This window comes from Acanthochromis polyacanthus, chromosome 1 (assembly GCF_021347895.1).
Source record: "Acanthochromis polyacanthus isolate Apoly-LR-REF ecotype Palm Island chromosome 1, KAUST_Apoly_ChrSc, whole genome shotgun sequence".
Lineage (NCBI taxonomy): Eukaryota > Metazoa > Chordata > Actinopteri > Pomacentridae > Acanthochromis > Acanthochromis polyacanthus.
This window is the reverse complement of record NC_067113.1, coordinates 1,152,532-1,167,882: the sequence shown is the minus strand read 5'-3', so window position 1 is coordinate 1,167,882 and position 15,351 is coordinate 1,152,532. Positions and strand designations below refer to the sequence as shown.

Here is a 15,351-nt window from a genome sequence, read left to right as displayed (position 1 = left end):
TTTCATTCATCATATGTAACCATTGTGTGTTTTCTAAAGCTTAAGACCATACCCAAAACAAACTTAGACAGAAACAATAAGACAACTATAAATAATAAAGTTGTTAACATTTTTCATAGTGTGGCTTGTGAACACCTTCAATCTGAACATTACGGCGCTTCCCCCCTAATGTGGAAGACACAACAGTGGACCCGACTGATCCTACCAAGAGGAGCAAGTCCCATGCAAGCATACCAACTAACTCACAACTAACGCTGCTTCCTTCACACAGACAGCTCTATAAAATAGATTTAGAAAATCAACTCAACTAATATCTTGTCTTAACATACATTGCTGTGTAGTTTTAACTAAAACAAAATATCTCTGCACCAAATGAATAAATTAGCTTTAAATGAAAAAAAGCTTTAAACATATTGTAATCAAACATTTTCTTGGAGTGTTACCCAGCACTTAATGTTATTACTTACAAATAAGGATTCCACAGATGTTACCTAGCAAAGATTCATTCCAGTAACTCTGTTTATCTTTGAGAGATAAACCGAGAGAATCGCTGTTCGGAGGTTGACAGCCTGACAATTCGGTGCACTCGTTCAATAACCACTGGACTTGACAGCGAATCTCCAAACACTTCAAGTAACCACTCTTCCAAAAACCTCACAGCGTCTGTCCCCTCTGCCTTTTCTGGGAGGTTTACTAGACGTAGGTTACTTCTCCTGTGTCGATTTTCCAAATCATCCAGCTTGGCACTGAGCGTCTGCACCTGCATCTCCAGGGTGTGCACAGTTTTCTGCATGTCCCCGATGCTATCTTCTGTGTTGCTTTTTCGGTGTTCAGCCTCAGATAGCCTGCCCGCAAAGTCATGAATTTCAGTCTTTATGTCTTGGATAGCGGACAGAACCCCATCAAATTTTGATGAAAATGTGCTTTCATTTCCAAGATCGCCTTCATCACCTCGCTTCCTTCATTGTTAGCTTTAGCTTCTGCTGTTGCCTGTGTACATGGCCACAGCATGCTAGCTTCATCAGGCTTTTCTGGAAGTTTTTTCGTTGTTGTCTTTCGGTTGGCCATTTATGTTGTCTTTGTGTCATCTCCGACTCTTTTATGTCTGGTTGACGTTATTTCTGAATAGTGAGCGATTAAATACAGGATTTGTGCTGTTTGTTGCGAGAGGACCTACAGACCCATCCTAACTGCTCGCCGCCATGTTGCGTCTGTCCACTAATGCACTTGTTGGTTAAGTGGGAGCAAGCCACTGCAGCCAGACACCTCGTAGAAAGCCTTAAACCAGAACTGGTGAGGCTGTTACAGCAGCACATTACTGCCCGTGGTTTTAAAATGTCCTGCTCACCTATCATAGTTACCTGTTGAATTTGCTGTTGGCCCTTTGCGTTCCACCAGAACAGCTGTGAGCAGTGGAAGCAGGGACACTACAAGACAAGGAGGCACAGAGTCTGCAAGTACTGAAAGATTTGAGTTGGAGCCACTGTAGTCTGTCTCACTGCACGCAGATTCAAGTTTTGCTGAAGACCTGTATGTACAATGTAGCCGCCCTGCTAGTTTGACAAATTATTAATTTTTATGACCGCGTGCCACCAAACAGTTCTCCCACCACTGTTTGGAGTGAACACTTTGGTGAACCCTATTCTTTGCCCTGCCCAAGACAGTTGTGATTGGTTGAAGGAAACGCAAACATACCCAAATATTTTATGCCCTCTCCGGTAGATTGATAATGAGGTACAGCTAGACTGTGCCAGCTCTAGACAATAGTCCGGCACATTCCAGCACACCCTCCAACTTTCAATGACCGCTTCGTAGTTTATCCACCATCCCGCCACTGACAGACCCTACAGGTCCTGCACATAATGATGCGTTATTTATCAAAGGCTCAGGCTTTTACGCACACCTGTTTCTTCTGCATCCAACATGTTGACTGCAGGAGCCATTACTCGCTGTCTGATACGGTATACTGTTACTATGAGATCATCGACACTGTGCTTGTCAAGGTAGTTGTAATTTTTTTTGGCTTTTGAGTGTATAGTCATCTACATTCCTTGTGTTTTGTAAAACATCAGTAAGTTCTTATCTAAATTTTTTTATGGGCAGCTCAACGTCATTGCCGTGGACAGAAATGTGATGAAATAAGTTCAGTTGTTCTCTATATGTCATTGCTGATAATTCAATCATGATAGTGAATTGTGTCGCAACATATTCAAATCACTGAAATAGCAGTGAGCAAAAGAAAAGGAAAACCCAACATGGGTTACATTGCTCCCCTAGGTGTCCCACAGTCTCCACACTTTCTCTTCACATAGACATGTACTCCACTTAAACATATTTTTATATAACCGAAACCTGCAGGATGAGAGGGAGATGGTGGGAATAAATAAAAATGAAGAAAAGAAGTAGAGCATCTATAATCAGAGGGAGAGAAATAACAGAAGGAGAATAAATGGAGTTAAAGTAGGAAGAGGAAGAGCTCTTGGGTGCCTGTGTAGCAGCCTGATAATGTTCTTCTCTGTCAGCTTAGTGTCAACGCCCTCTTTCCCTCTATCTGCCTCTGCTCATCTCTCAGTGAATCCCCTGTCTCTCTATTGTAATCTGTCCTTCTGTATGTACCCTTATCCTCCTGCTTCCAGCTCCTTTGTGTTTGATTGCTAGTACTACACATTCCTCCCAGGCTGGACTCTTGCGTAGGTTTCTAAATATTGTGAATAGGGACCCCCTTTACTGATGACTTTACATAAGAGGGTAAATCTGTGAGTAGGCGGTGAAACAGTGCAACAAAGAGAAACTGAGGGAATATCTAAGCATTGTTCACTGTGTGTAAATGAAGCACCTGCACTAATGACTTTATGTAAGACGGGAAATCAGTGAGTGGGCGGCGACACGGTGGTGATGCAGAGGTGAGCAGAGGAGGACTTTTCAAGGACCTGTTAAAGGAAGAGTCACACTTTTTGGAAATAAGAAAAAAAATGTAGAGGTGGACCCCTGGAGGATTTCTGAGGAGAATTAGCAATTGATAGAACCTGGAAGGTTTAAGTAGTCATATTTAACTGAAAGGCACACAAATAGATGAGTGCATTCCACTTAAAAACTGATGATCATGAATTCCTAATTGGTGCTTTTAAATTCTTTAATTTTTACACACAAATTTGCAGTTTATGCTCTTGGATTAAGCGATGTTGAAACAGACAACAGTGTAGTGTGACAAATGAAGCGTCTTCAGCATGACCAGATTAACCTCATCAGAGGCTTCAGAGCACAGATTTATGAGCCTCTGTTGACACTCTGCATATCAGGTTCATGATTTCCCTTGACACCAAAACACAACCAGTGCAAGTGTTGGCCTAAATAATGAAATATATTATTGACAGAAAATTATTTTCCAACAGTTTTGAGATTTAAATCATTGTTGAATGCCAAAACAACAGTTTCTTAAATGTGAATATTGCTAGTTAAACAGATTTCTATTTTTATGGTGGTAAATCAAACTGTGCAATAGAATGTATTTCCTAAGGCTACGACTGAATGATTTGGGGGACATGTCTGGGAGATGTCAGTGTTCACTGTCTAATACATTTTAAAGTTGTGATAGAGCATTTTAAAATATGAGATGTTAGTTGAACCACAGTGTGCCTGAACTTTGTAGTATAAATTCCTAAACTGACAGCATGAACAATCACTAAAAGTTAAAATTTCAGCTTAATGATTTATCATTCTGTGAGTATTTTCACAATCTGTCATGTGATTTTAGTGGAAATGGGAAGTGTTGTGTTTCTTTTGCACTAAAACAACTGTAAAGGTGATGATGTCATTTTTTCCCTGCAGTTGAATTTATAATAGTATGCTGTGAGACCTGTCTCTTTTATCAAAAATTGCAACTTCTGCGATTTTGGTGTTAGTAGTGCAATTTAAATTGTATTTTGATGAACTGCTTTATCATACTTTTAATCTGCTTCAGTGAAATAAAATACATTTACAGCATTAGTCTCATTGTTGAATAGCCTTAATTTGCAGCTTTTACAATTTGCTAATTGCATTGTTTCTAACTGTAAGTTCAATTTGAGATTAATTGTTCAGCCCAAACTTGGAGCTCAGAGAACAATTAGTCCGTTAAAAAAAGAAGATAAGATAAAAACAGATGATCGTAATTGTTGGTTGTAGTTTCACAGCACTGATACTATTGAATAATGGCTATACATAAAAGAAACTATATTATTTTATACTACAATATATTCCTAAAATAATTAGAAGTCATTATTTTATTATAGTATAAAATATACAACAAATATTCACTCAACCAGTGAAGATCTTGAAGCAGGATCTTGATTCTGTGCAGTTACCATACGGATTTTGTTTCTGAGCCCCTGTGAAGTTTCCCACTTAGCCTGCCAGCAACGTCTTGGCTCCACAGTTATCTACCAGCTCAGTCCTGCTTGATGACTTTTTAACATGAAGGCAGTATGCCCCTTAGTTTGAGTCTGTAATGATAACAAAAAACATGATGTGTTATTAATAAATCTCTCTCTCTTTTCTGTGTAAGTCTGTCACACTTTTTGTCACTACAACTGCAAGAACTGAAGTTGAGGAACGTTGTTGCTACTCCGCTCATTTAACACAAGGCTATTTATTAATATTGTTGGATGCTGTAAACACTGTGCAGGTTACGCACTGTGGTGTCAGAGGATGTTGTCAGGAATGTGTGATACTGTTGTCAAATTGCAGCTGTTCTCTGGACAGCATAATGTATGTCAACGGTGGGAAACATAAACAGCGATGTGTCACATTGTTAAGATGACAACTGATACAGAAAGCAATGGGTAGGAATGTGTTGATGCCACCTCAACAGTGTGTCTGAATCATGACATGATAGTTAACACATATCTCATATATCAACACTAGTATTATCAGTAAATTCCCTTGTGGGACTAATAAAGGATATTCTATTCTATAATGTGTTTGGTCTGCTTATAGGTCATATGATAACCACATGCATTGATCAGACCATAATTACACCTTTTATTGATTCTGTTTAGACACCTACAATGATAGACTTTGATAGACTGTTTCCCTGCAGCCACCACCTGTTGACTTTGGTGCATTTGTTCAACAAAAGTGTTACCCCTTAATGTAGTCCAGCCAGCAAATTGTGGTGCCTTCTAACTACAGATGGACCGTAATATCCGAATATTCGGTCATTGTGGTGGTATCTAAAGATTCATTTTGAGATCCTAACACTCAGATATTTTCATGTCTATTTCATAGATTTTATTATTTTGTTATTTTATTTTATGTTTTTACATCTTTTTGAGATACACTAAAATAACAAGCTCGAAGTTTGCATTACTAATGTAAAATAACATTAAATACCAATAAATAACTAAAAACAATCATATTTTAAAAGAAAATGGGAATTATTTTGACATCAAAATGGTTTAAAGGCATTTATAAATGTATAATAATTTCACAAACATTTGCCTTTCATTTAGTAGATGACGCTATTCATTTGAAGTTTAATACTGCAAATATAATTCTAAAATTAGATACTCGGAGTGACAACATAAACAGAAACACTTGTTCTGTCATTTTACATTGTCATTTTACATATGTCTGTTTGCTAAACGAGAGATATCTTGTCGAATTATCAGTGTTTTTACAACAAAAACAAGAGTATTTGGAAGCTGCAGGACAAGAAGTGTTCAGAAGATAGGGTGAAAGGAGAAGAAGGTTCTCAGGAGAGGAGAAGATCTGGAAGTAGTCAGGAAATGTGTTTTTCTCGAGAAGTTCAAGGAGGAAAGGACAAAAGCAGTGACTGGAAATTTTGAAAAGAGGAGTGCATAAGAGAATACAAAGGGGAGGGGAGAAAACAAAGGGAAGCAGAAAACACAAAGGGAAGGAAGAGATGCGAGAAGAGGACTCCTTCAGTCTGAACATCCTCTGAATAATACACACATCCTGGCAGTGCTCTGCTCATCACTAGTTTCTCTGCCTTAGTCTGCTGAGCTGTTTGTGCACTCACAGCACACTCTGCCAGAACAGTGTGCAAAGGTTCGTTTGTTGAGAAGTTTTGACTTTACTGTACCGTGTGTGTTCTTACTTGACTGTTTACAGTATGAAAAGACAATCTTGGCTCAGCTGGACATGTTTCCTGCCAAACATCCTCTCTGAAGTGTTCACTGAGCCAGGGACTGATGCACACCTGAGATTAACTACAAGAACACTGAAGATTTGCTCTGCTTTAGATGTTTGTCAATAAGCAGAGATGGGCCACATTAACTTATAATCATTCAAGTGTCTGTAGGCAGGACATAAAATGACTGCTGAACTACAGCCACAGACAGTATACGGAGGTAAAACGTAATTCAGGAGTCATTTCTTTAACTGGTGTATAGAATGAGTGTTTGTGTTATTACACAAGCATTAGAAGACAATATTTTAGCATGCCAAACTCTATCAAAGCCAATGTAGGGAGCGATTCTGAATCCAAACCAAAAATACGGCCAACGGGTTGGTTTATCGCAGCAAAGAGTCTTAAGATAAGGAAGAAGGCAACGTGGTGGTGTCCAGAGTTGACAAAATCCTCTACAAACACCGTTAAAGCTCTTGATTAATGTGCTGTATCTTGATTAATCCATACAGGCTTAGGAGCTGTTGATAGTGGTGTTCATCCTCCCATCCCACTTCAGTCAACCAAGTGAATTAGTGGATTTCTCAAAATGTTGAACTGTTACTTTTAAAGGTGACTCCTTGAAGAAGTCCATGCTTGGACACATTTAACACTGTGATGCACTGATGGGACCTGGAGGTGTTGCAGATGGAGGAGGACGATAAAAGACGTATTTTCAAGTCAAGTAGCATTTTATCTCGTATCTTGCATGTCCAACAGAGGAGAGAATGTGATCAGAGTGATGCGTATTTGGAGCTGATCCACATGAGAGTTTTTGAATGGGACTTTGTGTTTGTGCTGGTTTGCATGTGAAATATGATCGATATGCTCTGGTGTGTTTGTCTTGAGGTTATTGCTCTCTTTACTTATTCAACTTGTTTTTTTTTTTTTTTTTACAGCTAAAGTGCCTTGATAAAAATAATAAAAAAAAACACTTGTATGGTCCTCTTTTTCCATGATTTACAGTATCTCACAAAATGAGTACATCCCTCACATTTTTGCAAATATTTATTTCTGTCTTTTCATGGGACAACAATGAAAAAATGACACTTTAATACAATGTCAAGTAGTCAGTGTACAGCTTGTATAACAGTGTAAATTTACTGTCCCCTCAAAATAACTCAGCACACAGCTATTAATGTCTAAACCACTGGCAACAAAAGTGAGTACACTCCTAGGTGAAAATGTCTAAGTTGGGCCCAATTAGCCATTTTCACTCCCTGGTGTCATGCAACTCGTTAGTGTGATAAGGTCTCCAGTGTGAATGGGGAGCAAGTGTATAAAATTTGGTGTCATCGCTCTCACACTCTCTCATACTGGACACTGGAGGTTCAACATGGCACCTCATGGCAAAGAACTCTCTGAGGATCTGAAAAAAGAGTTGTTGCTCTATATAAAGGTGGCCTAGGCTATAAGAAGATCGCCAGCATCCTGAAAGTGAGCTGCAGCACGGTGGCCAAGACCATACATACGGTTTAACAGGACAGGTTCCACTCAGAACAGGCCTCACCATGATTGACCAAAAAAGTTGAGTGCACATGCTCAGCGGAAAGTAGATGTATGAGTGCTGCCAGCATTGCTGCAGAGGTTGAAGGGGTGGGGGGTCAGCCTGTCAGTGCTCAGACCATATTCCACACACTGCATCAAATTGGTCTGCATGGCTGTCATCCCAGAAGGAAGCCTCTTCTAAAGATGATACACAAGCTAGCCCACGAACAGTTAGCTAAAGACAAGCAAACTAAGGGCATGGATTACTGGAACCATGTCCTGTGGTCTGATGAGACCAAGATAAACTTATTTGGTTCAGAAGGTGTCAAGCGTGTGTGGCAGCAACCAGGTGAGGAATACAAAGACAAGTGTGGCTTGCTAACAGTCAAGCGTGGTGGTGGGAGTATCATGGTCTGGGGCTGTATGAGTGCTTCTGGCACTGGGGAGCTACAGTTCATTGAGGGAAAAATGAATGCCAGCATGTACTGTGACATACTGAATCAGAGCGTGATCCCCTCCCTTTGGAAACTGGGCTGCAGGGCAGTATTCCAACATGACAAAGACCCCAAACACACCTCCAAGATGACCACTGCCTTGCTAAAGAAGCTGAAGGTAAAGGTGATGGAGTGGCCAAGCATGTCTCTAGACCTAAACCCTATTGAGCATCTGTGGGGCATCCTCAAATGGAAGGTGGAGGTGCATCAGGTCTCTAACATCCACCAGCTCTGTGATGTCATCATGGAGGAGTGGAAGAGGATTCCAGTGACAACCTGTGAAGCTCTGGTTAACTCCATGCCCAACAGGGTTAAGGCAGTGCTGGAAAATAATGGTGACCACACAAAATATTGACACTTTGGGCCCAGTTTGGACATTTTCACTTAGGGGTATACTCACTTTTGTTGCCAGCGGTTTAGACATTAATGGCTGTGTGTTGCGTTATTTTGAGAGTACAGTAACTTTACACTGTTACACAAGCTGCGCACCGACTACTTGACATTGTATCAAAGTGTCATTTCTTCATTGTTGTCCCATGAAAAGATATAATTAAATTTTTGCAGAAATGTGAGGGATGTACTCACTTTTGTGAGATGCTGTACATATCAGAGAAAGAACAGCGAGGAACAGGAGAGAAATATTGAAAACTCAGGTTTGACTTCAAAAGAAATGTAACAACAGCTGTAGATCTGTACAATTAATAGAATATGAACCATGATTATCACTGGGGCTTTCTTGATTAAATGAACACAACTGACTGTAACTTTGACACTGAAATGCTCCTTTCATACAAAACTCTGCTCACAAAAGAACAGTCCATGTAAAATAAAAATTAAAATGAAATTTAAAAATGCTTTATAAAGCAAGTTTTGGTCACACACCTGTCTGAGCTGCTGGGTGGAGACTAGAGGCTTCTCTGTGCATAGCCGCTCATCGAGCTTCATTCACAGTGAATGTGGGACATTTAGGTAACATTGGGGAATTGTAGTGGCTACCATTTAGCAAATGTTCAGCAAATTAGGTGTTTTGGCCACAATTTTATTTCTGTGTTTCCCTGAATACAAGTGAAGATCGTGTTAAATATCATTTGTGCACTAGTAGGAATGTAGCACAACATGGTAGTGAAATGATGGTAGTGGCAGTGCTCTGTTTATTTAAATAGAAAGTTAAATGAATTTTTAAATTGTAATGACATTGCCGAAAGATTTCAATCTGGTTTTCGGGCCAAACACAGTACAGAGTCGGCATTAACAAAAGTTGTGAACGACCTAAGGTCCAACATGGATGTGAAGAAACTTTCTGTTCTGGTTTTACTGGACCTAAGTGCAGCATTTGACACGGTTGACCACAAAATCCTTCTGAACAGACTTCACACCATGGTTGGTCTCTCTGGCACTGTTTTTAACTGGTTCAAATCTTATCTTACTGGTAGAGAATTTTCTGTAAGCATGGGCGGATACTCCTCAAGGAGCTATGGATTGAAGTGTGGTGTCCCTCAAGGTTCCATTTTAGGTCCCACTCTTTTTAATCTTTATATGTTGCCACTGGGCGACGTCATCAGGAGACATGGCATTAATTTCCATAGTTACGCTGATGACACTCAGCTTTACGTAGCCGTATCTCCTGATGACACCAGGCCAATAGATGCACTTTTACATTGTATTTTAGATATTAAGTTATGGATGGCAGGTAACTTTTTCCAGCTCAACCAGGACAAAACAGAAGTACTTGTTATCGGTCCTGAAGCACACAGGGAAAAGCTTAACTTACGACTCAAAGCCCTGGATTTTAACACATCTGATAGAGTAGAAAACCTTGGTGTTATTCTAGATTTTAAATTAAATTTTAATGCTCACATTAAAAGCATAGTTAGGAGCGGTTTTTATCATCTGAAGAACATTTCCAGGGTACGACCATTTTTATCTCAAGCCAACACTGAAGCACTAATGCATGCTTTTATTACCTGCAGAATAGATTACTGTAACGCTCTTCTTTCTGGTCTCTCTAAAGAAAGTATTATCCCACTACAGCATCTTCAGAACTCAGCTGCACGGGTTTTGACGAGGACCAGAAAGAGAGCACACATTACACTAATTTTTAAGTCTCTGCACTGGTTACCTGTCTGCTTCAGAATCAATTTTAAGATCCTTTTAATGGTTTTTAAAGCTTTTAATGGTCTTGGTCCAAATTATTTATCTGATCTGCTTTTGAAATACGTTCCTTTTAGAACCCTCAGGTCTTCAGGCAGCGCTCTTCTAACTGTTCCTCATGTTTTAACCAAAACATATGGCGAGGCCTCTTTCTGCCATTACGGCCCACGCTTGTGGAACAGTCTGCCTGAGGACCTGAGGAAAACGGAGAATGTGGACATTTTTAAAAGCAAACTCAAGACCTACCTTTTTAGCTTGGCTTTTGATTAAACTATATTTATTTATTTGTTTATTATTTTAACCTTTTAGTCTGGTTTTAGCTGCTGGTGTTATTTTATTATTTATCGTGTTTTAACTTTTTTACATCGGCTTCAGTCCGGTCTGAAGTCTTTTATTCCTTGTATTTATTTATCTTAATTTTTATTGCTCTTATTGCTTTTATTTATATATCCTATTTTTTTCCATGTTACGCTGTTCCTTATTCTCTGGTGTTTCCCCACTGTGTGAGATAGCGTTTCCTCAAGTGTTCTTAATTCCCGAGTTTGTGTGAGTGTGTGTTTATGTGTATTTGTGTGTGTGCGTGTGTTTGTTTTTATATCTCAATTCAATTCAATTCAATTCAATTTTATTTATATAGCATCAATTACAGTCAATCGTCTCAAGACGCTTTACAGAACCCATATGCCTGACCCCCAGAGCAAGCCCAAAGGCGACAGTGGCAAGGAAAAACACCCTTTTAACAGGGAAGAAACCTCGAGCAGAACCCGGCTCTATATAGGGGGGACCCATCTGCCTGCTGGTCGGGCGGGTTGAGAAGGACAGAAGAGGGCAAGGGGGAGGGATGGGAGAAGAGGGAGGGGTGGGAAAGCAAGGAAAACACAACACACATTTGGATACATGCATGACAGGATATGTGACACAGACAAAGTATAAGCTATCATTGAAAACTGACTCATAGTTTACTCTTATGATGTACAGCTCTGACATTAAACATACTCCATACATAGCTAGCAGTAAAATTCAAACAGTATGTAAGTTAGCATAACAGTATAGTGAAGGCAATGCAGAGTTGACTGGTGGAAAAAGGGAGTTGGAAGCAGAGGGCCGGAGGAAGGTCAGCAGCAGCATCCCACAGTGGACACGATGGAGACTGGACCAGCTGGTGGAACATCGACCGCAGATCTGAAGCATCCAGCTTGGGACCAGGGACACTCGGAGAAATAGCACAGGGGGAAACAGAGTGAATGTACTGCAATAACGGTATACATATTAAATGTAAAGGTAGATAGAGAAGGGCTCAGTGCGTCAAGAAAAGTCCCCCAGCAGCCTAGGCCTATAGCAGCATGACTAGAGGCAGAATGAAGGGACGTCCAAGAGGGAGTCAGCTGTGCAAATGAAGACACAAGCCGAACCCCTGTGGGTCACCCAGTCAGCCCCAACTATAAGATTTGTCAAAAAGGAACGTTTTAAGCCTGGTCTTAAAAATAGAGAGGGTGTCTGCCTCCCGAACCCAAACTGGGAGCAGGTTCCACAGGAGAGGCGCCTGATAACTGAAGGCTCTGCCTCCCATTCTACTTTTAGAAATTCTAGGAACAACAAGTAAGCCTGCAGTTTGAGAGCGAAGAGTTCTACTAGGATAATAAGGTACTATCAGATCTTTAAGATATGATGGAGATTGGTTATTAAGAGCTTTATATGTCCGAAGAAGGATTTTAAATTCTATTCTGGATTTAACAGGAAGCCAGTGAAGAGAAGCAAGTATAGGGGAAATATGGTCTCTTTTGCTAACTCCTGTCAGTACTCTCGCAGCAGCGTTTTGGATCAACTGTAGATGTTTGAGAGAGCTATTTGGACAACCCGATAATAAGGAATTGCAATAGTCAAGCCTGGAAGTAACAAAAGCATGAACTAATTTTTCTGCATCACTCTGAGACAGAATGTTCCTGATTTTTACAATATTACGCAGGTGAAAAAAGGAAGTCCTACAGACTTGCTTTATGTGTGAGTTAACGGACATGTCCTGGTCAAAAATAACTCCAAGATTCCTCACAGTAGTACTGGAGGCCAATGTGATGCCATCCAGAGTAACTATTTGCTTTGAAAGCGAGTTTCTAAGATGTTTGGGGCCAAATACAATGACTTCAGTTTTGTCTGAATTAAGCAGTAGGAAGTTAAAAGTCATCCAGGTTTTAATGTCCTTAAGACAATCTTGCAGTCTAGCTAACTGATCAGTTTCATCTGGCTTCATAGATAAATACAATTGTGTGTCATCTGCATAACAATGGAAGTTAATACAATGCTTCCTAATAATATTGCCTAAAGGAAGCATGTATAATGTGAAAAGTATCGGTCCTAAGACAGAACCCTGAGGAACTCCATGATTAACTTTAGTATGCTCAGAAGAGTTATTGTTGACATGCACAAACTGGAACCTATCTGATAAGTAGGATTTAAACCAATCCAGTGCTGTCCCTTTAATGCCAATTGAATGTTCTAGACGCTGTAATAAAATTTTGTGGTCGATTGTGTCAAACACTGCACTAAGATCTAACAAAACAAGTATAGAGACTAGTCCATTATCTGATGCTATGAGAAGGTCATTAGTAACTTTCACTAGAGCTGTTTCTGTGCTATGATGCACTCTAAAGCCTGACTGAAACACTTCAAACAAATTATTCCTTTGTAAGTGTTCACATAATTGATTTGCAACTGTTCTTTCCAGAATTTTAGAGAGAAATGGTAGGTTGGATATCGGTCTATAGTTAGCTAACACATCTGGATCTAAAGTGAGCTTTTTAAGCAAAGGTTTGATGACAGCAACCTTAAAAGCCTGTGGTACATAGCCTGTTACTAGAGAGAGATTAATCAGATCTAACATTGAAGAATTAATTAAAGGTAAAATCTCCTTGAAGAGTCTAGTTGGGATAGGATCTAAAAGACATGTTGATGGTTTGGATGTAGAAACTGTTGAAATTAGTTCAGAGAGACATATAGGAGTGAAGAATTCTAAAGATTCATCAGGTCTAACAGCCAATTCAAAAGCATCTGTGACATTTGTAGGAAGGGCCAGATTAATTTTATCTCTAATCATAACTATTTTATGTGTAAAGAAGCTCATGAAGTCATTACTGGTTAAAGCTAAAGGAATACAAGGTTCAACAGAGCTCTGACCCTTTGTCAGCCTGGCTACAGTGCTAAAGAGAAACCTAGGGTTGTTCTTGTTCTCATCTATTAAAGATGAATAATAAGTTGTCCTGGCATTACGAAGAGCTTTTTTATAGATTACTAGACTATTTTTCCAAGCCACATACACTTCCTCTGAATTAGTGGAATACCATTTTCTTTCCAGCTTTCGGGATGCCTGCTTTAAAGTCCGCAGCTGGGAATTATACCAAGGAGCAAGTCTTCTCTGAGATATAACTTTCTTTTTTACAGGTGCAACACTATCAAGAGTTGTACGCAGTGAGGCTGACGCATTATTAGCATAATAATCCACTTCTGTGGGGGTAAAATAATAATATTTGCCTTCTGATTTATCAGTAAATGTTGCTGAAGTAAACAGTGAGGGTATTATTTCCTTAAATTTAGATACTGAATTGTCAGACAAACACCTACTGTAATGATATTTGTTCTCAGCTGCTAAACAATCCTTTACTTTAAATTGAAATGTTATCATAAAATGGTCAGAAAGAAGAGAGTTCTGGGGAAATACTGTTAACTCTTCAATTTCTATGCCATAAGTCAGGACAAGGTCAAGAGTGTGATTAAAACTATGAGTTGGTTTATTTACATGTTGAGAAAACCCAATTGAGTCTAATAATGAATTAAAAGCTGTTGTAAGGCTGTCGCTGTCTATGTCAACATGAATGTTAAAGTCACCCACAATAATAACTTTGTCTGAACTGAGCACTAATTCAGATAAAAAGTCTGGAATACTGTGTTATCTCCTGTATTAAGTGCTTTTAATTGTTTTTTGTTGTTTGTTGTTTTTATGTAAAGCACTTTGAGCTGCTCCCTGGCATGAAAAGGGCTTTATAAATAAAGATTGATTGATTGAAATAAGTACTTCGTCTCTGAAAGCAATGAATAATTTTCATAGAAACTGTAGTTGTCAATACTGCTGATCGTGCAGCATTCTGGTACAAAGGGTAATATTCCTGTTTGACTACTTTTATCAGTTTTCTTGGTCTTTCTGGTTTTAATTGTTTTGATTAACATTGATTCTTTTTACATGTTTTAAAATATGAATGATTGTAAGGATGCTACACAGTGTTGTATGCCAGGAGATTACCACTGTGTCATGATGTGTTGATGAGCGCAAGAAAAGTTGTTTGCATATTGTGTCGTATCTTACTGATTATTGTAATGTTATGAAATGTTCAGGGGTGAAACATGTTATTGTTGTTCCACACCTGACATGAAATATACTGAAGAACTCCATGTCTTTTTGTGCAGTATTTTGCAGAACAGTAATTAACAGATTCTCGTCCTCTCTTTTCTTTCCATGTCCATCTAAACAACTCCATTACACCTCCTCACCAGGTAAGACAGTCACTTCTGATTTTCTGTTTTGTTTTGTATCATGTAACGCTATCCTGTATTTTTTCTTTGTAGTGGGTTTGGTGCTCAGGTCTGGGTGCTCAGACCCAGTGCATGCTGCGAGTGAAATTGTTGCTTCTCTGACTGTGTGTGTGTGTGTTGGCCTTCTTCTGCAACTAAACAGGCATTGCTCTTATAATAATAAAGAGATGGACATAATAAAGTCAACAGGAAAATATTGGGTTTTAAGACCAGAGAACATTCCTGATTTCATCCCTGTCTACAGTACAAGTGGTTTCTCTTAATTCGAACAGAAGTGTTATGCTAAGGGCATCGTGTGCAGAAAGTGCTGAGTTTCATTCATCTTCAGAGGTGTGACAAACAACTTTCACTTTGTGCAGGAGAAACTGTGGTCACCCATAAATATCTTCTGTTCTGGTGTGCTGCTGATGCAGTTTGTGCAGGTGCGAATGGTAACATAAGGTGACTCATTCTGCTGGTTGTGGATATTTT

General features: G+C 39.3%; 1 protein-coding gene across 16 annotated transcripts in view; it reads left to right on the top strand.

Annotated features, from left to right (window-relative positions):
• The window catches only part of LOC110960005 (pleckstrin homology domain-containing family A member 5-like), a 318,880-nt gene that overhangs the window by 68,078 nt on the left and 235,451 nt on the right, over positions 1–15,351 (top strand). For 2 of the 16 annotated variants that reach the window (XM_051945257.1, XM_051945272.1), the window contains exon 1: positions 14,715–14,841. The exons of the other annotated variants lie outside the window; for them this stretch is intronic. The gene's annotated coding sequence lies outside the window, so the exon portion shown is untranslated. Of the gene's footprint in view, positions 1–14,714; positions 14,842–15,351 lie in introns of those variants that run through there. 16 annotated transcript variants of the gene reach the window in all.